Source organism: Entelurus aequoreus, linkage group LG05 (assembly GCF_033978785.1).
Source record: "Entelurus aequoreus isolate RoL-2023_Sb linkage group LG05, RoL_Eaeq_v1.1, whole genome shotgun sequence".
In the NCBI taxonomy this organism is placed as follows: domain Eukaryota; kingdom Metazoa; phylum Chordata; class Actinopteri; order Syngnathiformes; family Syngnathidae; genus Entelurus; species Entelurus aequoreus.
The window spans coordinates 21,331,106-21,346,101 of record NC_084735.1 but is presented as its reverse complement, the minus strand read 5'-3'; the positions used below and the strand labels follow the sequence as shown (position 1 = coordinate 21,346,101).

Below are 14,996 nucleotides of genomic sequence, written 5' to 3'. Positions count from 1 at the left end.
AGTGTGATTCAGGAGGGCCGATTAGCAGACTGACGACTCCAAAAGGAGGATGTGGAGTCAAAATCAATAGGAGTGAGAAATGCAACACTGTAAAAAAAACAGTGAAATCCAAAATAGTTTATAACCGTAGTAAATGCAGTGGATTACTGCAAACCAAGAGTAGATAACCTAAATGACGATGGTTATAAGACGTAGAAAACACATGACTTGACTATGAAAATAATGACAAATTGTACAATGCATTTGCAAATACTGTACTGTCACAAGCAAGCTCCATAACAGCAGCTCCTTGAATTCCTTGAATCCCTTCTAAGTCTATCTGATAGCTCAGTCACAGCTCTTTTTATACCAAATATGTGTTATATGTGTTTTATGTCGCACGTTTGCACCAAGAAAAATTCCTAGTTTGTGAACCCGTTCTCAAACAATGGCAATAAAACGATTCTGATTCTGATTCTGATTCTGATACTCAAAAATTACAGTATCATTCTGTCTAAATTAAAGATTTTGCAGATTGTACATTTAAATTTACTGCATACTTAAATTGTTTTAGGAGTTTGTGTTAAAGCATTAGCCTCGTTAACTTTTGACTAACAACATGTTTTATTGTATTTGTGTAGCAAAGTTTATGTGCTTTATTGTAAACTGCGTCAAAATGAAGCACCCTGTGTGTTGGAACTGGTTGCAAACAGCTATTTAACAGATACGGAGCATTCTAGGCTCAGTTTTAGTAGCTCACTTGAAGGAACATGTAGAAGGCCGTGTTGTGAGTTGTCCAGTGAAAGGTTGTACAAATACTTTCAAGTTCAAATCCTCATGCCGAGAAAACAGGCCTTTTTGCAGATACTAGTATTGGCGATTCAGTGGATAAATGCTCCTGCCTCACAGTGAAAAGGTCCAAGGTTCGACTCTTTCATGTTCTCCCCGTGAAAGGCAACACTAAAATTTGCCCTAATTTGTTTTACGGTAATTTTCTGAAAACCAAAACTGCCAGTATTTTACTGTAAATTCTATATATTTTTTTAATGAACGGGTTAACCATATATCAGTTTTTTCATCGTAGTTTACCGTAAGCAAAAACAGTTATCGACTGTAAAATTAACAGATTCAACATCAACATACCGTAATGTCCTGTACATCGTGACAGTATTTTTTACAGTCAAATTCCTGGCAACCACAGCTGCCATTTAAAAAAAAAAATTAGTTTACGGTGTAGTAAGATAGTAGCGGCGCAGAGAGAGAGGAGGAATGAAGAAACAGGAAGTTAGCTAATGCTCCTCCACAGGAAATGGAGTTTGATGGGGCGGATTGAAACCCATAGATAAAGGTCGCCACAGTGGAGGCGGTGGTGAGTGTGTGAGTAAAGAAGGAATTCCCCCGCCTCTACTTCCCTGATTGAAAGAGTGTAGTGTGTGTGAAAGAGAGACAGTAGACGTGTCTGCTCCATGTTTGCTCAGCAGCTCAGCTGCCGTGCATGGATGTCATGTGACCTTATGTAACACTGTGATGTGTTATGAAAGTGTAAATGAGTCACACGTTCATTACTACTCTCAACCAGCGCCCGCATTTCTTCTTTGTATCTTAAGTAGCATTTACAAGTATTAGTATCAGTGGAGGACGACGCTAAACATGTTACACGGCTAAACGCTAAGCTAGCTTAAAACAAGAGAAGAAATAAGTGCTTAGTAAAATTTAGATGAAAGCATGTTACAGCAGAAAGATATTAACATGAAATTAGGGCTGGACGATATGGCCTTTTATTAATATCTCGATATTTTTAGGCCATGTCACGATACACGATATATATCTCGATATTTTGCCTTAGCCTTGAATGAACACTTGATAAATAATCACAGCAGTATGATGATTCTATGTGTCTACATTAAAACATTCTTGTTCATACTGCATTAATATATGCTCATTTTAAACTTTCATGCAGAGAGGAAAATCACAACTAAGTCAATTGACCAAAAGTGTATTTATTAAACAGTTATTAAGCAGTGGCACAAACATTCATGTCATTTCCAAAACAGAAAGTGCAAGATTGTCAGACATTTTAAAACGAGCTATTAGTGGCCTAGTGATCAAGGGGATGGGTCAAATGCAGAGGATAATTTTGCCATACCTAGTGTGTGTGTGAAAATCATTTAAAACAAATAAAGTGCACTGTTTTGCATGATGTCGCACAAGATATTTCAATAAGTGTCAAATAAAAATGAGCTGCATAACAGGAAATCAAATTGAATATGTCTATGTCTGCCACATACCATATTTCCTTGAATAGCCGCCAGGGCGCTAATTAATTTAAAACCTCTTCTCACTCCTGCCCTTACCAAAAGCATGCAGGATGGGCAAGCATGCGCTAATTGTTTTAAAACCTCTTCTCACTCCGGCGCTTACCTTATCATGAAAAGCACATTTAATTAAAAAAAAACGTTATTATGGTCTTACCTTTACTTATAAATGATGTCCATGTGCAGCTGCTTCTGATCAAAGGCAGTCTTCCTTATCTTTCTTCAGTTTTAAAAGTCTCTGGAGATCTTCCTTTAATTATTACCTCCTGCTTCGATTGAAAGTCCAGTTTAGAAAACTGTTTTATTTTAGATATGTAATCCTCCATGGTAAAAGTGCAAGCAAACGATCGCTGCTCACGCTTGCTGCTTGTTGTCTTCTTCTGCAGCACCGGTCTCCTGCAGTACTGGTAGTCGCAAGAAGGATCACTAGCGCCCTCTACCACCAGGAGGCGGGAGTCATTTAATGACTCATATTTGACCCGGCGGAAGTGCCAACCATGCGCTAATTATTTAGCAAAACGAGTTTGACCCGGCTGTAATTCTAGGCAGGCAAATACTATATTCCCGGCGGCAATTCAAGGAAATACGGTATGCTATGTGGTAGGTTCCTGCGGACGTTATCTCCTTCTGTTGTTGACTTTTTTTTTTTTCATACGGTGTTGATGTGCAGTTTGCTTCGGCATTTTGTAGCATCGGCCGTAGATGTTGACATGCGGGGTTTCAAGCACTCTTCATTCTCTAGCGGGTGACTTTTCAAATGATGCTACAAATTAGCAGTAATGCTACTTTTTGTAGCAACTCTTTTGCCGCGTACTTGACATATTACAGTTGTCTGTTCAACATCTTACCGCTTGAAGCCAAACCACCGCCAGACGATGCTGTTTTTCTTGGGAATTAATTCTTCTTCCTTCATTTGTTACCAGATTTGCATCTTTCTCTCTCTCGTATTACCACTCGCACCGCTAGCATCACAGCTAACTTTACCCATTCCGCTACCTCTCTGCTCGGCGAGGGCGTGTGACGTTGCACGCGTGCAGTATGTGACGTATGTCAGAAGGTGCGCTTGTTTTACATCTCTGTGAGAAGGAGAGACGAGAGTGAGAAAAGCCTGTAGTGTAATGCCTGCAGCTAAAAGCAACTGCGTGAGCACATATAATCGAATATCACGATATAGTCATTTTCTATATCGCACAGACAAACCCGCGATATATCGAGTATATTCGATAGATCGCCCAGCCCTAGATGAAAGCATGTTGCAGCAGAAAGATATTAACATGAAATTAACAAGTAGATTAATAAGAGTTATAGAGAGGAGGGTGGATCCATCTATAAATTGGTGGTGTCAATATTAAGGGTCGTATCAATATATAGTCGGTACGAGAGTGATTAAAATCTATATTTTTATTATTTTCAAAATCTTTTTTTTTTTAATTGTTTTTGTTCATGTTTACAAACTCAGGTTATAATAATTCCCTGTACTAGAGAAGTAACAATATGAACATTTCATATCACGGTTATTCTCACAAAAAATGATCACGGTTATTTTTATTAAGGTATTGTCGAATGTTCTCAAAATATGGCCAAGTTTGGTTTGAAAAATGCAACGCAATAAATAAATAGTCACCCAGTATACTTTCTCGGCAGAAGAAATATGTTATATAATAATACTATTCTGGCTACATAAGAGCCATGTTTGTTTTATTTAAGTGTTTAAGTATGTTTATTGTCTTCCGTTTTAATTTGTAAACGTTTTTTTTTGCATTATTCAGAAAAAAAAACGTGGTTTGGGTTTATGTGGGGCGCTATAGCTCGGTTGGTAGAGTGGCCGTGCCAGCAACTTGAGGGTTTCAGGTTCGATCCCCGCTTCCGCCATCCTAGTCACTGCCGTTGTGTCCTTGGGCAAGACACTTTACCCACCTGCTCCCAGTGCCACCCACACTGGTTTAAATGTAACTTAGATATTGGGTTTCACTATGTAAAAGCGCTTTGAGTCACTAGAGAAAAGCGCTATATAAATATAATTCACTCACTCACTGTTATTACATTATTTCGAGTATCGATCGATCACTCTCTGTTCTAAAAGAGAGCTTGTAGGTTTAATGTGCACAATTAAATATTTTAGTTGCTCAGACAGTAAGGTCTTTTTACACGTTTAGATTGGGGAATGTTGTTTTTTAATGGAGAAATACGTTGATGTCTCCTCCTCTTTTTATGTTAGCATTTAAGCTCACTAGCTCTAGCTTGCTTCCCCAGTAAATGATCAGTGCCACTGGTTTGTGACTTTATCAAAGTGTTATCAACCACAGTTTCACGATCATTTCAATGTAAAACAGTAATTAATACTAGCTGTGGGAATTTATACCACGTTTTTTTCATGGTACCGTTTATCGTTACATCCCTACACTGGACACAGAAGGACTTTTGAGAGTAGATTTAAAAGAGTAGTACCGTATTTTTCGGACTATAAGTTTTTTTTCATAGTTTGGCCGGGGGTGTGACTTATACTCAGGAGTAGGGATGTCCGATAATGGCTTTTTGCCGATATTCCGATATTGTCCAACTCTTAATTACCAATACCGATATCAACCGATATATGCAGTCGTGGAATTAACACATTATTATGCCTAATTTGGACAACCAGGTATGGTAAAGATAAGGCCCTTTTTAAAAAAAATTATAAAATAAGATAAATAAATTAAAAACATTTTCTTGAATAAAAAAGAAAGTAAAACAATATAAAATCAGTTACATAAAAACTAGTAATTAATGAAAATGAGTAAAATTAACTGTTAAAGGTTAGTACTATTAGTGGACCAGCAGCACGCACAATCATGTGTGCTTACGGACTGTATCCCTTGCAGACTGTATTGATATACACTACCGTTCAAAAGTTTGGGGTCACATTAAAATGTCCTTATTTTTCAATGAAGATAACTTTAAACTAGTCTTAACTTTAAAGAAGTACACTCTATACATTGCTAATGTGGTAAATGACTATTCTAGCTGCAAATGTCTGGTTTTTGGTGCAATATCTACATAGGTGTATAGAGGCCCATTTCCAGCAAATATCACTCCAGTGTTCTAATGGTACAATGTGTTTGCTCATTGGCTCAGAAGGCTAATTGATGATTAGAAAACCCTTGTGCAATCATGTTCACACATCTGAAAACAGTTTAGGCTCGTTACAGAAGCTACAAAACTGACCTTCCTTTGAGCAGATTGAGTTTCTGGAGCATCACATTTGTGGGGTCAATTAAACGCTCAAAATGGCCAGAAAAAGAGAACTTTCATCTGAAACTCGACAGTCTATTCTTGTTCTTAGAAATGAAGGCTATTCCACAAAATTGTTTGGGTGACCCCAAACTTTTGAACGGTAGTGTATATTGATATATAATGTAGGAACCAGAATATTAATAACAGAAAGAAACAACCCTTTTGGTGTAAATGGGGGAGGGAGGTTTTTTGGGTTAGTTTACTAATTGTAAGTGTAGCTTGTGTTTTTTATGTTGATTTAATAAATAAAATAAAATAAAAATATAAAAAAAACTGATATTACATTTTAAAGCATTTATCGGCCGATGATATCAGTAGGCCAATATTATCGGACATCTCTACTCAGGAGCGACTTATGTGTGAAATTATTAACACGTTAGCGTAAAATATCAAATAATATTATTTAGCTCATTCACGTAAGAGACTAGACGTATAAGATTTCATGGGATTTAGCGATTAGGAGTGACAGATTGTTTGGTAAACGTATAGCATGTTCTATATGTTATAGTTATTTGAATGACTCTTACCATAATATGTTACGTTAACATACCAGGCACGTTCTCAGTTGGTTATTTATGCGTCATATAACGTACATGTCAGGACTGGGTCTATGGTTTGTTTGTTTTCCCGAGATGCAAGTAAAGCTGGATCGGACATGGCTTGGGTGTGAGTACATATTTATTTAAACACTAACAAACTACAAAAAAGGAAGCAAACAAAAGGCGCGCACAATGGCGGAAAACAAACTTGACTAATGAAACCAAAAGACTAGCACAAAGGCAATTAACTATGAACACGAAACAAGAACACTTACTGTGGCATGGCATGAAGCATGAACTGTAGTAACAGGAATATCATGGGTCGCAGAGGTAGTATGGATGGTGTCACCAGGACGATCAACAGAAACAGACAGGCTTAAATAGCAGTGACATGATTAGTGACAGGTGTGCGAGTGCAAAGCAGGTGAAAACTAATGGGTAGTTATGGAAACAAAAACAATGGAGCGTAAACAGAAACTAAAGAGTCCAATAACTAAACAAAACAAAACATGACTAAAACAAAACATGATCACACAGACATGACAGTACACTTATCAAATAAATTTCCCCAAAAAATGCGACTTATACTCTAGTGCGACTTATATATGTTTTTTTCCTTCTTTATTATGCATTTTCGGCCGGTGCGACTTATACTCCGGAGCGACTTATACTCCGAAAAATACAGTAGTTTTTACTTTTGTTGAGTTATTGTAATAAAAGAAAGTAAGGCACTAATTTAAATATGGTGTTGATAACGTTAATCTGCCAGTAAAACTCACAATAAATATATAGAAACATTTACAGTTAATACCCTGATCATAACATCCCTGAAATTAGTATAATATTTGATAATATATCACATTAACAGGGATTTTTTTTTATTTTTTTTTTACAATATGCCAAAAGCAGGAAGCACGGTTAAAGAGGGGTTAGTGCGTCTGCCTCACAATACGAAGGTCCTGGGTTCGATCCCACGCTCGGGATCTTTCTGTGTGGAGTTTGCATGTTCTCCCCGTGACTGCGTGGGTTCCCTCCGGGTACTCCGGCTTCCTCCCACCTCCAAAGGTTGATTGGTGACACTAAATTGGCCCTAGTGTGTGAATGTGAGTGTGAATGTTGTCTGTCTATCTGTGTTGGCCCTGCGATGAGGTGGCGACTTGTCCAGGGTGTACCCCGCCTTCCGCCCGAATGCAGCTGAGATAGGCTCCAGCGACCCCGAAAGGGACAAGCGATAGAAAATGGATGGATGGATGGATGCCAAGAGACAAAAAAACAAAACACAAATAGCTTCCTGGACATACCTGATTTAGGGAAAAGACAATTTTGAAGAATCCTTTAAAACTGTTAGTCTGACATACACAAATGAAAAGAAAAGTCTTAGGGCCTTATCTAGTAAAGGTTAGTGATTGATAAAACATGCAAACTTGTGCATGAAAAGCTGATCTCTGAAGCATGTCGACGTCATTAAGTTAAGTTAAGTTAAAGTACCAATGATTGTCACACACACACTAGGTGTGGTGAAATTTGTCCTCTGCATTTGACCCATCCCCTTATTCAACCCCTGGGAGGTGAGGGGAGCAGTGAGCAGCAGCGGTGGCCGCGCCCGGGAATCATTTTTGGTGATTTAACCCCCAATTCCAACCCTTGATGCTGAGTGCCAAGCAGGGAGGTAATGGGCCCCATTTTTATAGGCCGGGGTTTGAACTCACAACCTACCGATCTCAGGGCGGACACTCTAACCACTGAGTAGGTCGTAGACAATATAAGATATATATGATGTGAATTTGGCCGACGATAGAGCTTTAATACTATCGTCATATCGCGATACTGCATGTTGATGACACATTCTAGCTTTGTCCCACAAATTTGACAGCGACAATCAAACGAACGCATTCTCAACGCAATGTCGCATCCTCGCTAGCGGCTAACGTCCCTCCACAGTGCAAAGGCACTTCTAAGCCAGCAATCCTGGCCTCAACAGCAGCAAATAAACTAAGTTTCTTACAAGTGTCGTTATCACTGGATGAAGAGGAATAACCAAACATGGTGCACTACGCACCATAGGAGGATATGCTAACCGCTAAGCTGGAGCTCTTGAATATAAACAGAGGTGCGACAGTACAGATACCAAGTGTAGTATTAGTATGTAGTTGTTTTTTCATTGTTTACAAACTCAGGAAGTAAGTCCTTGCACACAGTAGGACTTTAAGGGCAAAAAACAAAGGCGTCGCTAAATTGGCAACACTCATGATCCAGCATGCGTATCATTCTCTAACGTTTCTGTGACTTAAAACATGTGCAAACTTGATAGCACACGCGAGGTTGAGCTACTGCGCAGATGATTGTATCTCTTGAATGAGCAGACTAGAAAGACCAATCCATTTAGCGAGATTGTCTTCATGTATATGCAGTAGAGATGTCTGATAATATCGGCTGCCGATATTATCGGACGATAAATGCTTTAAAATGTGATATCGGAAATTATCGGTATCGGTTTCAAAAAGTAAAATTTATGACTTTTTAAAACGCCGCTGTGTACACGAACGTAGGGAGAAGTACAGAGCGCCAATAAACCTTAAAGCAGTAGTGTCCAAACATTTTTTCCACTGAGGGCCGCACAAGGGAAAAAATAAAGCATGTGGGGGCCATTTTGACATTTTTCATTTTCAAACCATAACAAAATATATGCATTTTTTATTTATTTTACCTTTAGGGGTCCCGGGGACCATAAAGGGTCTCAGTCATTAAAATGTAAAAAATTAGTCAGATTATTATTTTTTTTAAATTATTTAACGCTTACAGTAAATCTCTATATCAACTTCAAGTTGATATAAAGTAATACAAATAAAAAAAAATGTTTTATGGCTTTTCTGTCAAAAACAACTTAGCTTTTTTATAGTAAAACTGAAATATGCAGTATTTAGTAATTAGAGCCCTAAAAGATCAATAATGCAGGACACCATTGATTTTAATTCTTTCATATTTTTGAGTAATCACAGTGAAAAGATAAATAAAAAATCACTTAATATATTTGGGATCCAAAAGGTGCCCCACTCATAAAGTGATACATTTTTATTAGGTTTTTCTTTTTCTTTCAACACTTAAGTTACGAGATCAACTTCAGATATATCTGTCGATTTTATGCTGGAACTATTATTTTGTTTGTTTTATGCGCTTTTGTCAAAGAAAACTTTGATGTTTTTATATGGCTACTATACAATATACAGTATGCAATATTTACCACATAAAACATTTTAAAGTGAAATATTTGAAGTAATTGGAGCCCTGAAAATAATTCATTATAACATGGATTTTTTGTCATCATTTTTTTTTTTTTGAGCAATGGCAAAAAAAGAAAAATGAAGAAAGAAAAGAAAAAAAAACAGCCTGCATGGCAGCTTTTGTGTCAACATTGCAACTTTTTCTCGTTAGATTTCACCTCATTCCACTTTTTTTAATGTTCTTTTTTATTTTTACAATAGTATTTCCAGAATGTGTGGCGGGCCGGTAAACAATTAGCTGCGGGCCGCACTTTGGACACCCCTGCCTCAAAGGCACTGCCTTTGCGTGCCGGCCCAATCACATAATACCTACGGCTTTTCACACACACATGTGAATGCAAGGCATACTTGGTCAACAGCCATACAGGTCACACTGAGGGTGACCGTATAAACAACTTTAACACTGTTACAAATATGCGCCACACTGTGAACCCACACCAAACAAGAATAACAAACACATTTTGGGAGAACATCCGCACCGTAACACAACATAAACACAACAGAACAAATACCCAGAACCCCTTGCAGCACTAACTCTTCCGAGACGCTACAATATACACCCCCCGCTACCCCCTACACCCCCCCTCCCAACCCCGCCCACCTCAACCTCCTCATGCTCTCTCAGGGAGAGCATGTCCCAAATTCCAGGCTGCTGTTTTGAGGCATGTTAAAAAAAATAATGCACTTTGTGACTTCAATAATAAATATGGCAGTGCCATGTTGGCACTTTTTTCCATAACTTGAGTTGATTTATTTTGGAAAACCTTGTTACATTGTTTAATGCATCCAGCGGGGCATCACAACAAAATTAGGCATAATAATGTGTTAATTCCACGACTGTATATATCGGTATCGGTTGATATCGGAATCGGTAATTAAGAGTTGGACAATATCGGATATCGGCAAAAAAGCCATTATCGGACATCTCTAATATGCAGTATATATGCTGACTATTACAACACCCACAACACTGGGAGATGCAAGTAAAATCATTTAGTGATTCATCAAGCTGAAACTGTTCTGCGGCAGCTGTTTTTGCGTCTATATTTAGCACGGTTGGAAAGTATGCGTAAACTGGCACAGTTACGCACAAAGGGCTGTGAGAAAGGAGGCGATCAGTTTTACTTGAGACATCTATAGAGGTTAACTTGTGTCTTTATTAGGAAACCTTTTTATTACACAAAATTTATGTAACTGAATTTTCATTAAAAATTATTTAAACTTTGTACACTGAATTTTTTTGCATGGGAAAAAAATGTGTTAGCAAAATTCAGTGTTTATAAATTCATTGTATAAAATGTCAGTGTATAAAAATCAGTGTGTAAAAATATTCGGTGCTGAAAAATTCAGTGTCGAAAAAATTTGCTGCTTCAAAAAGCAAGACCCACTTCTGGTAAATTATGAATCAATCGATCCAATGAGGTGTCAAAATTGCATGAGAAAGGCTGTTAGCTGGGCCACCTGGACATAATACAACATAATTAACATTTCAATGCGGCCCGCTCCATATTTTCAAACTATAGAAATGATCCTAAAGGTTAGAATCTGCACTCCTGAGTGACATACGGGTTACTACGGTAACCATGGGAAGCCCTGCTTCATGCGGACAAGGCACGGGGCAGAGTGGGCGGTGCAGCAACAAGCCTGAGACCTCGCAAACGCGAGTGTCAGATGGAGGCAAATTTCTTCAACAAAGTTCTGCAGAACAGTGATATTATATTGACTATGTGGATGTGTTTTACCCTTTTGCCTTTATTTTTCGCCGTGTTTGTTGCATCTCCGTTGTTCTTGCTCAATTACTCAATATGTCGATCAAGGAGGTGGTCTGGGAATTAGAGGGGCAATTAACATTCAAATATTTTGAATATTCAGTGCTTTATTGTTCATAGTTAATATTGTAAATCCCAGGTGCTGTATTTTCATGTACATCGAGTGTCTTATTCAGTAAAACTAAACCGACCATCTCAAAAACTTTAGTTTTTACTAAATTATATGAGTCAGAATGTACATAAAAATACAGAATGAGAGATTTACTATTATAACTATGAACAATGACGGTGTGGCGAAGTTGGTAGAGTGGCCGTGCCAGCAATCGGAGGGTTGCTGGTTACTGGGGTTCAATCCCCACCTTCTACCATCCTAGTCACGTCCGTTGTGTCCTTGGGCAAGACACTTCACCCTTGCTCCTGATGGGTGCTGGTAGCGCCTTGCATGGCAGCTCCCTCCATCAGTGTGTGAATGTGTGTGAATGGGTGAATGTGGAAATACTGTCAAAGCGCTTTGAGTACCTTGAAGGTAGAAAAGCGCTATACAAGTATAACCCATTTATCATTTATTTATTAACAATAACTAGAGATGTCCGATAATGGCTTTTTTGCCCATATCCGATATTCCGATATTGTCCAACTCTTAATTACCGATACCGATATCAACCGATACCGATATACAGTATACAGTCGTGGAATTAACACATTATTATGTCTAATTTTGTTGTGATGCCCCGCTGGATGCATTAAACAATGTAACAAGGTTTTCCAAAATAAATCAACTCAAGTTATGGAAAAAAATCCCATATTTATTATTGAAGTCACAAAGCGCATTATTTTTTTTAACATGCCTCAAAACAGCAGCTTGGAATTTGGGACATGCTCTCCCTGAGAGAGCATGAGGAGGTTGAGGTGGGCGGGGTTGGGGGGGATGGCGGGGTTTTGGTAGGGGGTAGCGGGTGTGTATATTGTAGCGTCCCGGAAGAGTTAGTGCTGCAAGGGGTTCTGGGTATTTGTTCTGTTGTGTTTATGTTGTGTTACGGTGCGGATGTCCTCCCGAAATGTGTTTGTCATTCTTGTTTGGTGTGGGTTCATAGTGTGGCGCATATTTGTAACAGTGTTAAAGTTGTTTATACGGCTACCCTCAGTGTGACCTGTATGGCTGTTGACCAAGTATGCCTCGCATTCACTTGTGTGTGTGAAAAGTCGTAGATATTATGTGATTGGGCCGGCACGCAAAGGCAGTGCCTTTAAGGTTTATTGGCGCTCTGTACTTCTCCCTACAGCGGCGTTTTAAAAAGTAATACATTTTACTTTTTAAAACCGATACCGATAATTTCCTATATAACAGTTTAAAGCATTTATCGGCTGATAATATCGGCAGTCCGATATTATCGGACATCTCTAACAATAACACGTTGCTCTTCTACTGCAGACTACCTCATTGGTCAACGTCTTTTATAATCGAGCAAGAACAACCAAGATGCAACAAAGGCGGCGAAACATAAAGGGTAAAAAACATCCACACATTCGACATAATATCACTGTTCTGAAGAACTTTGTTGTAGAATTCTGACTCCGTCTGACACCCGCGTATCAGACTCTGTAAACGAGCCCCGCCCACTCTGTCCCTGCCACTTTGTATGTCACTCAGAAGTGCCAATTCTAACCATCATTTCTATAGTTTGAAAGCATCCAACGGGCTGCATTTAATGTTAATTATGTTGTATTATGCCCAGGTAGCCCAGTTAACTGCCTTTTTTATGCGGTTTTGCAAGACCTGTGTCACGTGACCACAAACTTGACACCTCATTGGCTGGTTCTGAGACAGGATCGATTGCTTCAGTCCTAATTTACCGGAATGGAGTCTTGCTTTTTGAAGCAGCAAATTTTTTGACACTGAATTTTTGTACACAAAATTTTAAAACAGATTTTTTTAAACACACATTTTGCTAACAAATTGTTTTTCACTGAAATTGTCAGCATAATTCATAATTTCAGTTCACAAAATTCGACCGCAAAAAAAACTTTATACTTGTATAGCACTTTTCTACCTTCAAGGTACTCAAAGCGCTTTGACACTATTTCCACATTCACCCATTCTCACCCAGATTCACACACTGATGGCGGGAGCTGCCATTCAAGGCATCAACCCATCAGGAGCAAGGACACAACGGATGTGACGAAGTTGTGAGAACGTGGGGATCAAACCAAGAACCCTCAGGTTGCTGGCACGGCCACTCTCCCAACTGCGCCACGCCGTCCCCATAATGTGCTTGTAAGCAGCAACACTGGGTTCAAATCGCGGCCAGTTTATTTATTACTCTTAATTATAGTCAGTTTGTTATTCTGCACACGAAAAAATAAACGATTGAACAATTTATTTCTCATGAACTAGTTTTAGTACAAAACATTAAATTCAATTCATGTTTGATTAAAAAAAAAGTATAACAATGGCTTCACATAAATACTAAAGTGTGAAAATATATTTTTAATGCGGGGGCGGCCTTAATTCAGCTCAGCGTGGCCCTGGATTTGTCATTTTTTATTTATTTCTGACAGTCCAAATATGTTAACCCGCACACAAACATCTGTCTTTGCAGCACAATAACACTCTTTCTCACGGACATTTGTGTTTAACTGTGCCAGTTTGCACGTACTCGCACAAAAACAGCGACCACAAAATAGTTTCAGGTTTGATGAATCGCATTGCGGCCGCTATATGATTATATTTGCATCTCCTCTACCAGTGTTGTGGGTGTTCTCATAATCATCATATATTCTTCTTATACTGTGTAAGCTGACAGAAGGAGATAATGTCCGCAGGAACCTACCACATAGCGAAGGACATACACTATTGGATTTCCTTTTATGCAGCTCATTTTTATTTGACAGTTATTGAAATATTTTGTGTGACATCATGCACAAAAGTGCACTTTATACACTACCGTTCAAAAGTTTGGGGTCACCCAAACAATTTTGTGGAATAGCCTTCATTTCTAAGAACAAGAATAGACTGTCGAGTTTCAGATGAAAGTTCTCTTTTTCTGGCCATTTTGAGCGTTTAATTGACCCCACAAATGTGATGCTCCAGAAACTCAATCTGCTCAAAGGAAGTTTTGTAGCTTCTGTAACGAGCTAAACTGTTTTCAGATGTGTGAACATGATTGCACAAGGGTTTTCTAATCATCAATTAGCCTTCTGAGCCAATGAGCAAACACATTGTACCATTAGAACACTGGAGTGATAGTTGCTGGAAATGGGCCTCTATACACCTATGTAGATATTGCACCAAAAACCAGACATTTGCAGCTAGAATAGTCATTTACCACATTAGCAATGTATAGAGTGTATCTCTTTAAAGTTAAGACTAGTTTTAAGTTATCTTCATTGAAAAGTACAGTGTGTTTCCTTAAAAAATAAGGACATTTCAATGTGACCCCAAACTTTTGAACGGTAGTGTATGTTTTAAACTATTGTAGTGGTGTTCTGTACAAAAAGTGCACTTCAATTTAATGTTGTTTTGATATGTCATCTTAATGACATCATGCACAAAAGTGCACTAATACCTTGTTTTAAAATGTCTCTGACAATCTTGCACTTTCTGTTTTGGAATTTACATGAATGTTTGTGCCACTGCTTAATAACTGTTTAATAAATACACTTTTGGTCAATTTACTTAGCTGTGATTTCCCTCTCTGCATGAAAGTTTAAAATGAGCATATATTAATGCAGTATGAAGAAGAATGTTTTAATGTAGACACATAGAATCATCATACTGCTGTGATTATATGCTTCAAGTGGTCATTCAAGGCTAAGGCAAAATATCGAGATATATATCGT

At 38.3% G+C, this 14,996-nt stretch overlaps 1 protein-coding gene across 7 annotated transcripts in view; it reads left to right on the top strand.

The window, feature by feature from the left end:
* The window catches only part of cica (capicua transcriptional repressor a), a 124,680-nt gene that overhangs the window by 43,597 nt on the left and 66,087 nt on the right, over positions 1-14,996 (top strand). The window contains exon 1 of one of the 7 annotated variants that reach the window (XM_062047379.1): positions 13,349-13,431. The exons of the other annotated variants lie outside the window; for them this stretch is intronic. The gene's annotated coding sequence lies outside the window, so the exon portion shown is untranslated. Of the gene's footprint in view, positions 1-13,348; positions 13,432-14,996 lie in introns of those variants that run through there. 7 annotated transcript variants of the gene reach the window in all.